Source organism: Mobula hypostoma, chromosome 15 (assembly GCF_963921235.1).
Source record: "Mobula hypostoma chromosome 15, sMobHyp1.1, whole genome shotgun sequence".
NCBI classification, from domain to species: domain Eukaryota; kingdom Metazoa; phylum Chordata; class Chondrichthyes; order Myliobatiformes; family Myliobatidae; genus Mobula; species Mobula hypostoma.
In genome coordinates this window covers 38,532,228-38,547,085 of record NC_086111.1, presented here as the reverse complement: position 1 = coordinate 38,547,085, position 14,858 = coordinate 38,532,228, and the positions used below count along the sequence as shown (strand labels likewise).

Below are 14,858 nucleotides of genomic sequence, written 5' to 3'. Positions count from 1 at the left end.
AGTCGGTAGTGAAGAAGGCGAATGCAATGTTGGCATTCATTTCTAGAGGAATAGAGTATAGGAGCAGGGATGGGATGTTGAGGCTCTATAAGGCGCTGGTGAGACCTCACTTGGAGTACTGTGGGCAGTTTTGGTCTCCTTATTTAAGAAAGGATGTGCTGACGTTGGAGAGGGTACAGAGAAGATTCACTAGAATGATTCCGGGAATGAGAGGGTTAACATATGAGGAACGTTTGTCCGCTCTTGGACTGTATTCCTTGGAGTTTAGAAGAATGAGGGGAGACCTCATAGAAACATTTCGAATGTTAAAAGGCATTAACAGAGTGGATGTGGCAAAGTTGTTTCCCATGATGGGGGAGTCTAGTACGAGAGGGCATGACTTCAGAATTGAAGGGCGCCCTTTCAGAACAGAAATGCGAAAAAATTTTTTTAGTCAGAGGGTGGTGAATCTATGGGATTTGTTGCCACGGGCAGCAGTGGAGGCCAAGTCATTGGATGTATTTAAGGCAGAGATTGATAGTATCTGAGTAGCCAGGGCATCAAAGGTTATGGTGAGAAGGCGGGGCAGTGGGACTAAATAGGATAAAATGGATCAGCTCATGATAAAATGGCGGAGCAGACTCGATGGGCCGAATGGTCTACTTCTGCTCCTTTGTCTTATGGTCTTAAAAAGGGCATGCCCTGGGTGCCAGAGGTCCTTAATAATTGTCATTGCCTTTCTGAGATACCACTTCCTGAAGATGTCCTGAGTACTTTGTAGCCTAGTACCCAAGATGAAGCTGACTAGATTTACAACCTTCTGCAGCTTCTTTCAGTCCTATGCAGTCACCCCTCCATACCAGACAGTGATGCAGCCTGTCAGAATGCTCTCCACAGTATAACTATAGAAGTTTTTGAGTGTATTTGTTGACATGCCAAATCTCTTCAAACTCCTAATAAAGTATAACTGCTGTCTTGCCTTCTTTATAGCTATATCAGTATGTTGAGACCAGGTTAGATCCTCAGAGATCTTGACACCCAGGAACTTAAAGCTGCTCACTCTCTCCACTTCTGATCCCTCTATGAGGATTAGTATGTGTTCCTTCATGTTACCCTTCCTGAAGTCCACAATCAGCTCTTTCATCTTACTGGCGTTGAGTGCCAGGTTGTTGCTGCAGCACTATTCCACTGGTTGGCATATCTCACTCCTGCACACACTCTCTTCACCACCTGAGATTCTACCAACAATAGTTGTATCGTTGGCAAATTTATAGATGATATTTGAGCTGTGCCTAGCCACACAGTCATGTGTATAGAGAGTAGAGCAGTGGGCTAAGCACATACCCCTGAGGTGCAGCAATGTTGACTGTCAGCGAGGAGGATATGTTATCACTAATCCGCAGAGATTGTGGACTTCCAGTTAGGAAGTCAAGGTTCCAATTGCAGAGGAAGGTACAGAGGCCAGGTTCTGCAAAGTCTCAATCAGGATTGTGGGAATGATGGTATTAAATGCTGAGCTATAGTCGATGAACAGCATCCTGACGTAGGTGTTTGTGTTGTCCAGGTGGTCTAAAGTCATATGGAGAGCCATTGAAATTGCGTCTGTCGTGACCTATTGTGTTGAATTGCATTGGGTCCAGGTCCTTGCTACGTCCTTACTAACTTGAAATACAACAACAAAAAAAAAGAGCCTTCAAGCTTGTTCTGCTCTTTAACATAATAAATTAGTTACTTTTTTGTTCCTTTGCCGTTATTCATTAATCCCTTTAGCCAATAGAACTATATGTACCTGCTTCTTGAATATACTTAATAGCTTTGTTTTATTTGCCTTCTGTGATAGAAAGCTTCATAGGTTTCCTCTCCTTAACCCGGTCCAATACAGCTTAATCCATATTTGTATGCTGTGGCCTCTGAACTACCACACCATTGTGAATGACTTTACTGCATCAAGGCTATATAATCGCAGGACTTTTATTCTAAGTTTCAATGATATCCCATCTCATTCTTCAAAACTTGAATGATTATAAGGCTAATCATTCCAATTTCTCTTAATATGTCAATTCTGCCATCTTGGAATCAATCTGGTGAACTGTAAACTGCCCCTAATATGTAGATGAGGTTAAATCCTGGAAATTATGGGAATGTGAGGAGAAGAGGTTACAGGAAGAATTTGTGCTACTATGGAATTCTCCTGTGATCCAGCATTAACTAGATAGGTCAAAATGGTCTTCTTCAATATTGTTAGTACAATTAGTGCATCACCTTCATCAACTTTGACTGTGGTTAGTGAAACTTAATTTGGAGACACTAAATCAGTTTTAGCTCTCACTTAATAACTCAAATGTGATAACACCAAGTGCCATTATTTTATAGCTCTGATTACTACTTCCAGAAGTTTCCAAGGGTATCACGTTCATTATATTCCATTTCATTGCTATCATCCTTGTAATTCCATAAGACCATAAGACAAAGGAGCAGAAGTCAGCCATTTGGCCCATCGAGTCTGCTCCGCCATTTTATCATGATCTGATCCATTCTCCCATTTAGTCCCACTCCCCTGCCTTCTCACCATAACCTTTGATGTCCTGGCTACTCAGATACCTATCAATCTCTGCCTTAAATACACCCAATGACTTGGCCTCCACTGCAGCCAGAGGCAACAAATTCCATAGATTCACCACCCACTGGCTAAAAAAATTTCTTCGCATTTCTGTTCTGAATGGGTGCCCTTCGATCCTCAAGTCATGCCCTCTCGTACTAGACTCCCCCATCATGGGAAACAACTTTGCCACATCCACTCTGTCCATGCCTTTCAACATTCAAAATGTTTCTATGAGGTCTCCCCTCATTCTTCTAAACTCCAAGGAATACAGTCCAAAGCGGACAAACATTCCTCATATGTTAACCCTCTCATTCCCGGAATCATTCTAGTGAATCTTCTCTCTACCCTCTCCAACATCAGCACATCTTTTCTTAAATAAGACGAAAACTGCCCCAGTACTCCAAGTGAGTCACCAGTGCCTTATACAGCCTCAACATCACATCCCTGCTCCTATACTCTATTCCTCTAGAAATGAATGCCAACATTGCATTGCATTGCATTTCAAGAGAATTTAAAATTTCTGGTAAACCCTTCAAGGTAAACACTTCTCTCAACAACCTTAGACACTTCAAAGATTTCTCAAATTTTTAAATAACATTAGCATCTAATACAGTGGGCAACTCAGCAATAAACATGATAATCAGAATCATGCGGTTATGGTTCTTAAAGATTTTAGGACACGAACCATTTGATGACATTTTTTTGATTATAATGCTATAACCCACTTTCAAAATAAACATTTGTTGCCTCTACATTTGCTCATTCTGTTCAAAGAAGTATTATTTTTAATGCATAACATCTTGGATAGTTTAACTAATATAGACACAAAACAGGACAAAACAGAAAAGAAATACTGAAAGAGTCTCCTCCAGACCTTATAATGAAACAACTGAGCCAGGATTCTGGCTTTACACCCTTGAGACTTAGTCAAATCCTCCTCTGAGGTCCTAATCTAATGTTGGCAGCAGCCTTCGGAGACACAAATTTCAAATGTAAACAGATGAATAACAGGATGTAAACTGAGTATAGAAAGCCTGCAAATTTGGCATCATCCAAGAGTTAAAACCCATTCTTGTGATATATGCAGATTTAAAACAGAATTCGTTAAAAATAAAACATTTTGGTACTCCCTAAAGCGAGTGAGTAGAGGAATTCTCTTATGTGGGAAGGTAAATGGATTGTGTCTGTTTTCATTTGAGTTGAGAAATATGATCATTGCAACCGGAGTTCTGAACAAGGGATAATTTAAATATTGGCTTGTTTAAATCAAGTTATTCATCAAGTTACTTGCAATCGGGTCTTCATTTACAAAGAAATTGAGGAAGGAAAATCTGTAGATGTTTCTTTTTTGCATATTGGTTGTTGTCCATCCTGTTTGGTGTGGTTGTTCATTGATTCTATTATGTTTCTTGTATTTACTGTGATTGCTTGCAGGAAAGTGGATCTCAGGGTTGTACACACACACACACACACACACACACACACACGTTGATAAAAAATTTACTATGAACATCCAAATTTGAAATAAAGACATGAGGTGCTGGATATCCTCAGCAGTCCAACATGTTAAACATTTTTTTTTGCTTGTTTAGCAGTTCTGATGAAGAGTTATTGACCTAAAAACTTACTGTTTCTAACTCCAAGTGTGACACCTGACCTGCTGAGCAGTGTCCATTTTTACTTCACTTACAATGTCTAGCCATCCACAAGCTCCTAAGCCACATTCAGTTACATTTAATGACATGCAACAGCTGTGTGGAATGTTACTATCAATCACAGAGAATAGTTTATTACTGATATTGACCATTATTATGAAGATGACTATTGAGAAGATCTATATGAGACACGTCAGAGCACCCACCACCCAGCTCATGATCTTGTTCTGGCTGCTTCCATCAGGAAGGTGGTAGAGGAGCCTCAGGATTCACACCACCAGGTTCAGGAATAGTTGCTACTTCTCAACCATCAGGCTCTTGAACCAAAGGAGGTAACTTCACTCAACTTCGCCTGCTTTATTATTGAAAGGTTCCCTCAACCCATGGACTCACTTTTGTTGACTCTTCACCTCATGTTCTTGATATTTATTGCTTACTTGTTACTATTTCTTTCTTTTTGTGTTGCGCAGTTTGCTGTCTTTTGCACACTGGTTGAACATCCAAGCTGCTGCGGTCTTCCATTGATTCTATTATGGATTTTTTGCAAGAAAATGAATCTCAGGGCTGTATATGGCGACAGATATGTATTTTGATAATAAATTTACTTTGAACTTTGAAATACCTCAGAGTAATAAACAGCAATTTCAGAACAAATATACTAGCAGACTTCCTCTCCGTTTTTCGACTATGTATGAATATGAAATTACTCAAAACACATCTACCTTATTTACATGAGAATTCCATTTAAAAATTCTCAACTACTTACGTCCACAGCTAATCTGTCTCCACTAAGATCACTGGATAGTGATGAATCATCATTCCTTAAAGGAAAATAAATAAATTGAATTGATCCTCAGTCCATAACTGTCACTGGATGAAAACAATTGTCTGTTTACTTGGCATTTATATTACGACTAGGTAAAGGCAGGCCAGTAGGCAGAACGACCGGCACGATTGGGATAAAATTAAATCAAATCCTTAGCAAAAAGTGATATAGGATCAAAAAATGTAGAATCCATTACAATGGGAGACAGTACAGGCATGTAAGGAAAGCAATGTTACAGTGGCCATGGATGACTTCAATATTCTGGTAGATTGGGAAAGTCAATGGATCTCAAGAGAAGGGATTTGTAGAATGCGTATGTAATGGCTTTTTAGAGCATGTATGTAATGGCTTTTTAGAGCATGTGGTTGAGCCCACAAAAGAAAATGTAATTATGGATTTAGTGTTGTGCAATAAACCATATTTGATTATAGAGCTTAAGGTAAAGGAACCCTTGTGAGCTAGTGATCATAATACAAAAAAATCTCATCATATATTTGAGAAGGAGATGCTAAAATCTGATGTATTGGTGTTACAGTTGAGTAAAGATGCTACAGAAGCATGATTAAAGTTTTCTTTTAGATATAGAAAGAGTAAAAAAAAAGAGACAAATGTGGATAATGGACTGCACAAAAAATGTTGGAGAAGTAGTATTGGGAACAAAGAAACTGTGATAAACTGAATAAGTATTTTATATTAGTCTTCACTGTGGAAGACACCAGCAATGTGACAGAAACTCAAGAATGTCTCCTACTAAGGAGAAGGTGTTTAGGAAGCTGAACAGTCTGAATGGGGATAAGTCACCTGGACGAGAAGGACTACACCACTGGATTTTGAAAGAGGTAGCTTAAGAGACTGTGGAGGCATTAGGACTGATCCTTTAAGAATGACTAGAATCAAGAATGGTCCCAAGATTTTCCACTGGAAAATCAAAATGTCACTCTACTCTTTAAGAAAGGAGGCAAAACACAGGAAATTATAGGCTATTTAGCTTGACTTTCAATGATTGAGAAGATGATGGGAGTCCATTATTAAGGATGAGGTATCAGGTTACTTGGAGGCACATAGACAAATTGGTCGAAGACAGCATGGTTTCCTTAAGGGAAAATCCTACATCTGTTGGAATTCTTTGAGGAAATAACAGGCAAGGCAGACAAAGGAGAGTCAGTGGATTTTGTTTACTTGGATTTTCAGAAGGCCTTTCACAAAGTGTCGCACATGATAAGAACCCATGGTATTACAAGGAAGGTACTAACATGGGTGGAAGATTGGCTGACTGGCAGGAGAAAAAGAGTGGGAATAAAGGGGGTCTTTTCTGGTTGGCTGCTGGTGACCAGTGGTGTTCTGCAGTCGTCGGTATTGGGGCCGTTTTTTTTCACACTATATGTCAATGATTTGGATGACAGAATTGATGGCTTTGTGGCCAGGATTGTAAATGATACAAAGATAGGTGGAGAAGCAGATAGTCTGCAGTAGGACTTAGAGAGATTAAGAGGTTGGGCAAAAAAGTGACAGGGATGTGTATAGTCATGCAGTTTGGTAAAAGAAATAAAGGTATAAACAGATTGGTCAGACTATGTGCCCACAAGGTACGTGCCCCAGAAAGTATTCAGAATAGTCAACTACCTAACTGAGATAGCTCATAGCTAACTAACGTTCCCTTCCTTACAGAGTTATATTTTATTATATGTGATTCTGCTTTCCAAAATACTCCAACAGGTTAACTGTTTAACTGGTTAAACAGCCAATGATCAGTGGCAAAGAGATGCAAAATAATGAAGCAATAGCAATTTTTCTAAAATAGCTGCAAAAAGTAATCCAAGGAAAAATTGAAAACAGGTTTGTCAAACCCATGATAATTCTATCAGTGAGAAGATTCCTCTGTGTTTGAATGAAAACCACCATAAATGCAAATAATCACGTGGAAAGGACAAAGATATCAGCATGGGTTAGAACTAAACAAGATATGTATGTAAGAGCATACTAATTGCGGACGATACAAAGATAGGTGGAACATACATAGGCAGGCCTTCCACATCACTAAGCATATCGAACAGACACCTGCAAAAGTAAGAGGTTAAATCCTGCACAGGAAGATTTATGAATAGATGACAATGGAAACATTCCACATACTATCATAGAGAAATTCCAGAAGCACTTTCAAATAAGTTAATTTAATACAGAGTAAAAATAGCCTATCATTAAAAATATATAACACTGCAACCAAAAAAAATCAAAGCTCAAATTCTACAAATTAAAATTTTTACAATCGTCTAAAAACAAATTAAAATCTCATAACTGAACCAAAAAATGTAGGAATTACCGTTTCATAATGAAGGATTAAAGAAACATTGCTTACACTATTTCTGCATTATTAAGAACATTCATAAAAGTGTAATTTTACTTTATCCTTCAGGGCAATACAGTGGAGCATCCAATAGAGCACAACCAGAAATAATAACACCCAACACCTTTTACTGTACAAAATAACCAATTAAACATAAAACTCATCAGCCAATCCCATGCTTTATTAGTAAATTCTGTGTCAAATAAAGCACAGCAAGGACAGGACGTACTATCAAGATGACTGGGCACTTCAAGCTTTTGTACCAAGTATGGCCGTAGGTAAGAAGAGTGAATGCTACAAACCTCAGTCTGTTGCCTGCGTCCTTGCCCCCATCAGTAATTGGTTCAGCAGACACAGAACCAAATAACTGACCTCATCAGTGCATGATGTGGCTGGTGAATGGTGAAAAATGACCATCCTCAAGAAATCTCCTAATGCAAGTACAGAATTTAAAGACTCCTTCTCCACAATAAAAAAAATATTGTAACAATGATATATCATGTGAGAATCAGGGCAATGAATTATCATTGAGGATCTGGATGTTTGTGTATTATTCTGAATTTGTGTTTGTACATTTATCTCAGATGTCATGAAAATAAATCCAAAAACAGCATACATTAGTCTACTTTAACGATCTCATGCCACATATTCATTGATGGAACAGACTTGTATCTGGCTTCTGGGTCATTTACGATGATGTGTTCAGGGACTCGGCTAGCATCATTCATTTCATGGGAAGTCTGAAGCTTTAAGGAAAGATCTCACTATTATCCTAATGCTATTGGTAGACGAGATGGTGCTCAAAATTTTGCATCTGCCAAAATTGGTATCCATGCTTCTATGATTACATCTGTACAGAAAAACTGATATAATATACAAGTGATACTGGTGGCCTCAGTAGGTTGTAGAGAAGTAACTATTAAAAATGAAACAAACTGATTACTGTACAGACCCAGGTAGGTTGCTGCAAAAAAAAACACAGTAGTAAAAGCACAAATAAAAGGGGAAATATTTGGTTAAGATTAATAGAATAATATAATGAATGTAAAATTATATGTATGCTCTTTTTTTTAACTGAACCAGAGTTGAAATGCTCTAACACATGAGTTAACAAGAATCGGTGAGTAGCAAAAGACCAATTTAATTAACTAATTGAGTAACAATGGACTCTAGCTAATATAACTAGAAAAAAGATAGAGGTAAAAACACGTTGATTCATAGTTCTCTATGTAATACCTTGGATACTTAAGCAGAGACTAAGCACTACTTAAAAATAGAATTGTCTAGTCTTCTTAAAAGTAACAATGTGGTGTTGTAACTGTTCCAGTTGAAAATGAACACAGTCACAAAGATAAAGGAATAAATAGTCTACTAATGAGTGGTATTTACACAATTTATCACAACAGATATTTTGCAGTGAACAACAATAAGGAGTCTATTTAATTCCCCTCTCTGGAAGTGACTGCCAGACACCAGTGCACAAATTCAATAACATCAACTGTAATTTTCAGGCACATGGGGGGAAAAGCTAATTAAAAGGAAAATATATAATATTTTGATGCAACAAAATTACTACTGTGACACAACTGCCATTGTCAAGAACTAAACAAACCTGAGAAATATGTGAAAAGCTGTGAGAAGTTCAAGTGTGACTACTTCCAGCGAATTCCAATTTCCATAACGATAACATAACTGTCTTCAAAACATCCCTCAGTTTTTCCTAAATCTATAGCTGAAGGAAGAGGAAAACCAATGTCAATAATTTTTGTTCTATTTTTACTAAGCCAACCAAGAAACCAAGCTGAGCCATTCAAATCCACTTAGTGTTTATTGAAAGTGAGAGAATTATTCCATGTAACTAACCCTATAGTCACTGCTACTGCAGAAGAATGGATTGTAAGTACCAACAAGAAGATTTCTCTGTCCCACACGTTATAATACATTTTACATTTATATTTTAAATAAAACAAATTATTCAATTTTCACTTCAACAGTACAACTACAATTGAGTGGCTATTCAGGTATCTTTATTCTGTATAAATGGTAATGCACATTTTCTTAAATCCATTTTATTTATGTGCTAGTTCCACATATTTTAGTATGAAGATTAAATGGTGATTTCTTAAGCCAGATGGATTTCGTATATTACTAAGGACACTCTTTGAGTGTTTCAGGTAAGAAAATTCAGGGAAGAATCATACACTTCACATAACCTTCCAGCATGCAGTGAAATGATCAGTTTGACAGATTTCCTTAACAGGTCAAGTTCAAACAGAGGTTAAATTAGCTTTTGTAATACCATAATCAAATCCCAAGTTTGAGATAAGGTTTTGTAGGAAGTGTCTGCAGCTCTTTAAATTTTGGTGAGAACCTTGGATGCAAATATGTTTTCTTCATACAGATCCATCTTCAAAATGCAAAAAAATGCTAACACAGTGGTTGAGTAAACGCTAAGAGGGTTTAATTCAGTTCTTCAGAACCAAGGTGAAATAATACTTCATGATTCTGTACATTGTAGTCCTTTGCTCCCTATTATGACTCCAAATGACTTTTTTATTTTTGAGTTTTTGGGCAATCCAGACACCGTAACAATGTTTATAACCTACTGTTGGAGGTTTTAAATCCCAAAGGGCTTACCTTTCCAGCTGTAGGCAGAAAGCCCTTCTGGTACATTTCTGCCAATTTCCAGAAAATAATCCACCTATACTCTCTTTAAACAGCCACATACAACTTTCCTTCACTGGAGGTAAAGACATCCAATCATATAACAATACTCAAAATCAGAAGTAACTGACAAATCAGACACCTCACTCTCTACAAGGTCACTTGCAAAGAATCCTTGTCTTCCCCAATATTTCACTGTGTGAGAATTATTACACAAAGTGACAATGAAATGCACAGGATAAGATGTCAGTTGTTACCCTTAGTCTAAGCAGCCGAATGCAGAACACCTGCCCCAACATAGTTTACCAGCTTTAATGAGGAAAAGGGTGAAAAGGGGTAAAACTATAAATACTTTGAGTTAAAGCCAATGAGATAGTAGGAAAATTGGGTAGAGTATAAACAATACATAAAGCAAAGGATTAAATAAGTCAAACAAAAACATCTGCGGTGAAAAAGCAGTCAGTCCTTGGTGGTCTCCAGCCTGGGTTAAAATGATTTGCATTGTTTTATTAGATATCTTCCTAAGTTTTGTAGGCCATTCCTGTCACTGATCTGTATGCTAACGTACTGAGTCTATCCATATTTTAGGCTCCCTGCCTAAATCACAGCAAGTCACTGAATTAAAATTGTTGTATAATCTATCTCATTTAATATCTTTCTTTTCTACTAACAATAACAAGTTGCATCTTGTGTGTTAATCCCAGGAGAAAAATCATTGTGAATGTCAGAGTCAAAAGGCGAAATAATAAAGAAGGAGGTGTTGATCATTTTGAATCTGTCCTAAGACAAGAAATGTATGTTTTTTTTAAAAGAAGTTTTATCAGATATAGAAAGGGTAAAAGAAAGGCAGGAGTGGATTCTGATCTGCTGGAAAATGACATTGGCGAGGTAGTAATGGGGACAAAGAAATGGCAGACAAACTTGATCAGTACTTTATGTTAGTCCTCACTAGGGAAGACATTAGCAATATGCCAAAAATTCGAGAGTGACAGGGGGAAGGAAGACCACTGCAATACTAAGATAAAGAATGCTTACTATTCCATGCCCAGACTGCATTTCGGGAAATTTGATCACTTTGTTGTCCTTCTCCTACCTGCATACAGGCAGAGGCTAAAAAGCAAGGCTGCAGAGATTAGGACGATGAAAAGGTGGTTGCAGGAGGTAGGGAAGCTACTGGATTAATTTAAGGCTACTGGGCCATGTTCAAGGACTCATCTGTGGATCTGAATGAAACAATTGTCAGAGATGTTATAAGAATAGTCGTAGACGAGCGTGTCCCCACAAAATCATTCAGAGTCTTCCCCAATCAGAAGCCCTGGATGAACTATGTGATCCACAATCTGCTAAGGGCCGGAGCAGAGGCATTCAAGCATGGCAAACCAGAAAATTACAAGCGGTCCAGGCACAATCTCCAGAAAGCCATCTCACAGGGAGAGTGGCAATTCTGGAGCAAACTTGAATCAATGAAGGATGTTTGACTGCTGTGGCAGGGCCTGAATGCTTACACCTCTTACAAAGTGAAATCCAGCGACATAGGTGACAACGGGGCTTCGATTCAAGAGGAGCACAGACCCTTCTATGATTACTTTGACCATCAAAACATGGAAGAAACATCACAAACTCCCACAGCCCCCAGTGATCCTATGATTTCAGTCTCTTGAGGCCAACACAAGAGCATCCTTCAGGAGGATGAACCCACATTAAGTATCCAACCCACATGTAATACCTGGCCAAATATTAAGGGCCTGTGCTCATCAACTAGCTGGAGCGTTCACTAAGATTTTATCATCTTGCCTCGGCAGTCAGAGGTGCCCACCTACTTTAAGCTGGCTTCTATCATACCGGTGCTCAAGAAGAACGCGGTAACTTGCCTCAATAACTGCAGGATTCATTAAAGGTTAACCTGCAGCTTGATTCGGTGGTAAGGAAGGCAAATGGGAATTTAGCATTCATTTCGAGAGGATCAGAATACAACAGCAAGTACATGACAATGAGGCTTTATAAGACATTTGTCAGGCTGCATCTTAAGTATTTTTTTACTTAAGACTTTGGGCCTCTTATCTAAGAAAAGATGTGCTGGCACTGGAGAGGGTCCAGAGGAGGTTGATGAGAATGATTCCAGGAATTAAAGGGTTAACATACGAGGAGCATTTGATGGCTCTGGGACTGTACTTGTTGGAGCTTAAAAGAACGAGGGGAGGGGGTATCTCATACTAACCTATCGAATATGTAAAGGCAAACAACAGGAATTCTGCAGTTGCTGGAAATTCAAGCAACACACATAAAAGTTGCTGGTGAACGCAGCAGGCCAGGCAGCATCTCTAGGAAGAGGTGCAGTCGACGTTTCAGGCCGAGACCCTTCGTCAAGACCTCTTCCTGAATATGTAAAGGTCTAGGTAGAGTGGATGTGGAGAGGTTGCTTCCTGTAGTGGGTGAGTCTAGGACCAGAGGGCACAGCCTTAGAATAGAGAGACATCCATTTGGTGAATCTGTGAAATTCACTGCACCGATGGCTGTGTAAGTCAAGTCACTAAGTATATTTAAAATGAAGGTTGATAGGTTCTTGATTAGTCAGGCCATCAAAGATTATGATGACAAGGCAGGAGAATGGGATTGAAAGGGTTAATAAATCAGTCATGGCGGAACAGATTCGATGGGCCGAGTGACCCATTCTGCTTTTATCTCTTATGGTCTTATGACCATGAATCTGTGCTGGATAGATTGCAGTCCCTCTAATTCTGAGTTAAATGAGCAGATTTTAGTATCAGGTGAAAATATTTTCACTGTTTAATGTGGAAATAATTAATTCAGACGAACAAAGGAAATTACTTGGCAGAGTTTTTTTTAAATTCCCTTTTCATGCTGTCCTTTTTAATCAACCAGTTATTTACAGGTAAGCATATAATAGAAAAATAAAAAAAAGGAATGTCTAAAACAATTGATTAAGCCTGAATTGCAATTAACTTGAATATACTTGGTTAAATTAGCATGGTATGAACAATCCAAACCATGCCTGACGACCAGTGAACCAAACTGCACAACTCTGAAATGTATTGCCAAGTGTGTGTACTCATAGCTCACGAGCACTGTTAAAAACATTCAACCAAACATGTTTTATATTTGTATGTGGTGCAGCATCATCTGGTGTATGTTAACTTCTTGCCAATAAAAAGCTTTGCTTTCTTTCATTGCCATAAGTAGCTAAGCTGTTTTACTGCACAAAACTTGTGCAACTACTGTACCAGCACATTTCTTGGCACTTACTGTATAATGCATTTCAGACTTTACTGGAATTTATCCACAATTGGAAACATTTGGTTGGTCTTCCTGCTAGTGTGATCTAGTCTTTCACAAGGCTTGAAAAAATATTTAGCGGAGTTCTTCTGTGAAACCCTCTGACTTACAGATCATGAAAAGCTGAATCAATTACTTTTCTTTCTCAGCAGTGTGTGTGTGTGTGTGTGTGTGTGTCTCTCTCTCTCTCTCTCTCTCTCTCTCTCTCTATCTGAGGGCAGGTACTCTTTGACCAAACTGTTTATACCTTTATTCCTTCTACCATATTTGCACACACAACCCAATCTAATTTTGAAACTGGTACCACCTGTTGTGCCACTATTAAAATTTGCTAGGCTTATCTGACATCACTTTGAAGCTGATAAAATTAGCTATGCAATAGGATTGCTTTCTCTACACCCACTACTACTAAGGTACAAACCCACTGAGGAAAGGAAGTTTTTAAGTTCTTTGAAATCCTAAACCTGTAGACCTGGAAATGCCATAACACAACACAAAAATGCAAGTAACTCACATCTTAGATACAGTCCTTGACCTACTTTCAAAGATGCTTATGAACGTCATGGTTATCAGGTTTGCAAATCCCAACACTCCATTCATCCAAAGACCATATTCATTCAAATGTAATCTCTGTTTAATGCAATGCCTTAAATTTGTAATATTTGTTTTGGGGCCTTTCAAGTATAATATGTTTCATGACTTTTCAGTCATATGGTTCACCACAGACATGAACTCAAAATTAAGAAGGGTAAACTACAAGTTCTTGGAAGAGCTTAATACCTCAACACATTTAAAGATTTCAGGAAAATTTGCAGATGAGAGTTAGAGTAGTGACACCAAAGACAGAAGCAAAAAAAAATCAGAAGAAATAATGAATGGTGCAGGACATGTTTTAAACCAGGTTAGAGGATAACAAAGAAGGGGTGATTTAATGAAACAATTATTGAGAAATAGTATAAAAATAGAAAATACAATGGCAGTGTGTTACTGTGGTAGATTCGCACTGTGCAAGATAAGATAGAAACAATTGAGGTAATGACAAGGATTGATTTCAAATTGATCTCCTCAGGTTCAGGGGCCAGTGAAGCTTAACTGACAGCTAGCTGTTTTGGATGTCGTGTTAGAAAAAACTCAAGTTACAGAGCTGTAGGATGGCTGAAATTTTGGAAAAGTGACATGAAAAAAGACAAAATAGAACAATGTTTGAAAAAGTGGTTTTAGCAACAGGTCTCAAAGCTCACATCAGAATGTAAAAATGTAATACAAATTATAAGTACAAATAGAAGGGAATCATATATCCTTATTCTCCAAGTCAAACCCATTTCTCGGCCGTAGATAATAAATACGAGGGGTGATTGATAGGTTCGTGGCCTAAGGTAGAAGGAGTCGATTTTAGAAAACCTAGCACATTTATTTTTCAACATAGTCCCCTCCTACACTTACACACTTAGTCCAGCGGCCGTGAAGCATACGGATCTTAGACCTCCAGAAGGT

General features: G+C 38.2%; 1 protein-coding gene across 8 annotated transcripts in view; it reads right to left on the bottom strand.

The window, feature by feature from the left end:
- The window catches only part of foxp1b (forkhead box P1b), a 570,970-nt gene that overhangs the window by 460,168 nt on the left and 95,944 nt on the right, over window positions 1–14,858 (bottom strand). For 2 of the 8 annotated variants that reach the window (XM_063067914.1, XM_063067909.1), the window contains exon 3: window positions 9,019–9,138. The exons of the other annotated variants lie outside the window; for them this stretch is intronic. The gene's annotated coding sequence lies outside the window, so the exon portion shown is untranslated. The remainder of the gene's footprint in view (window positions 1–9,018; window positions 9,139–14,858) is intronic. 8 annotated transcript variants of the gene reach the window in all.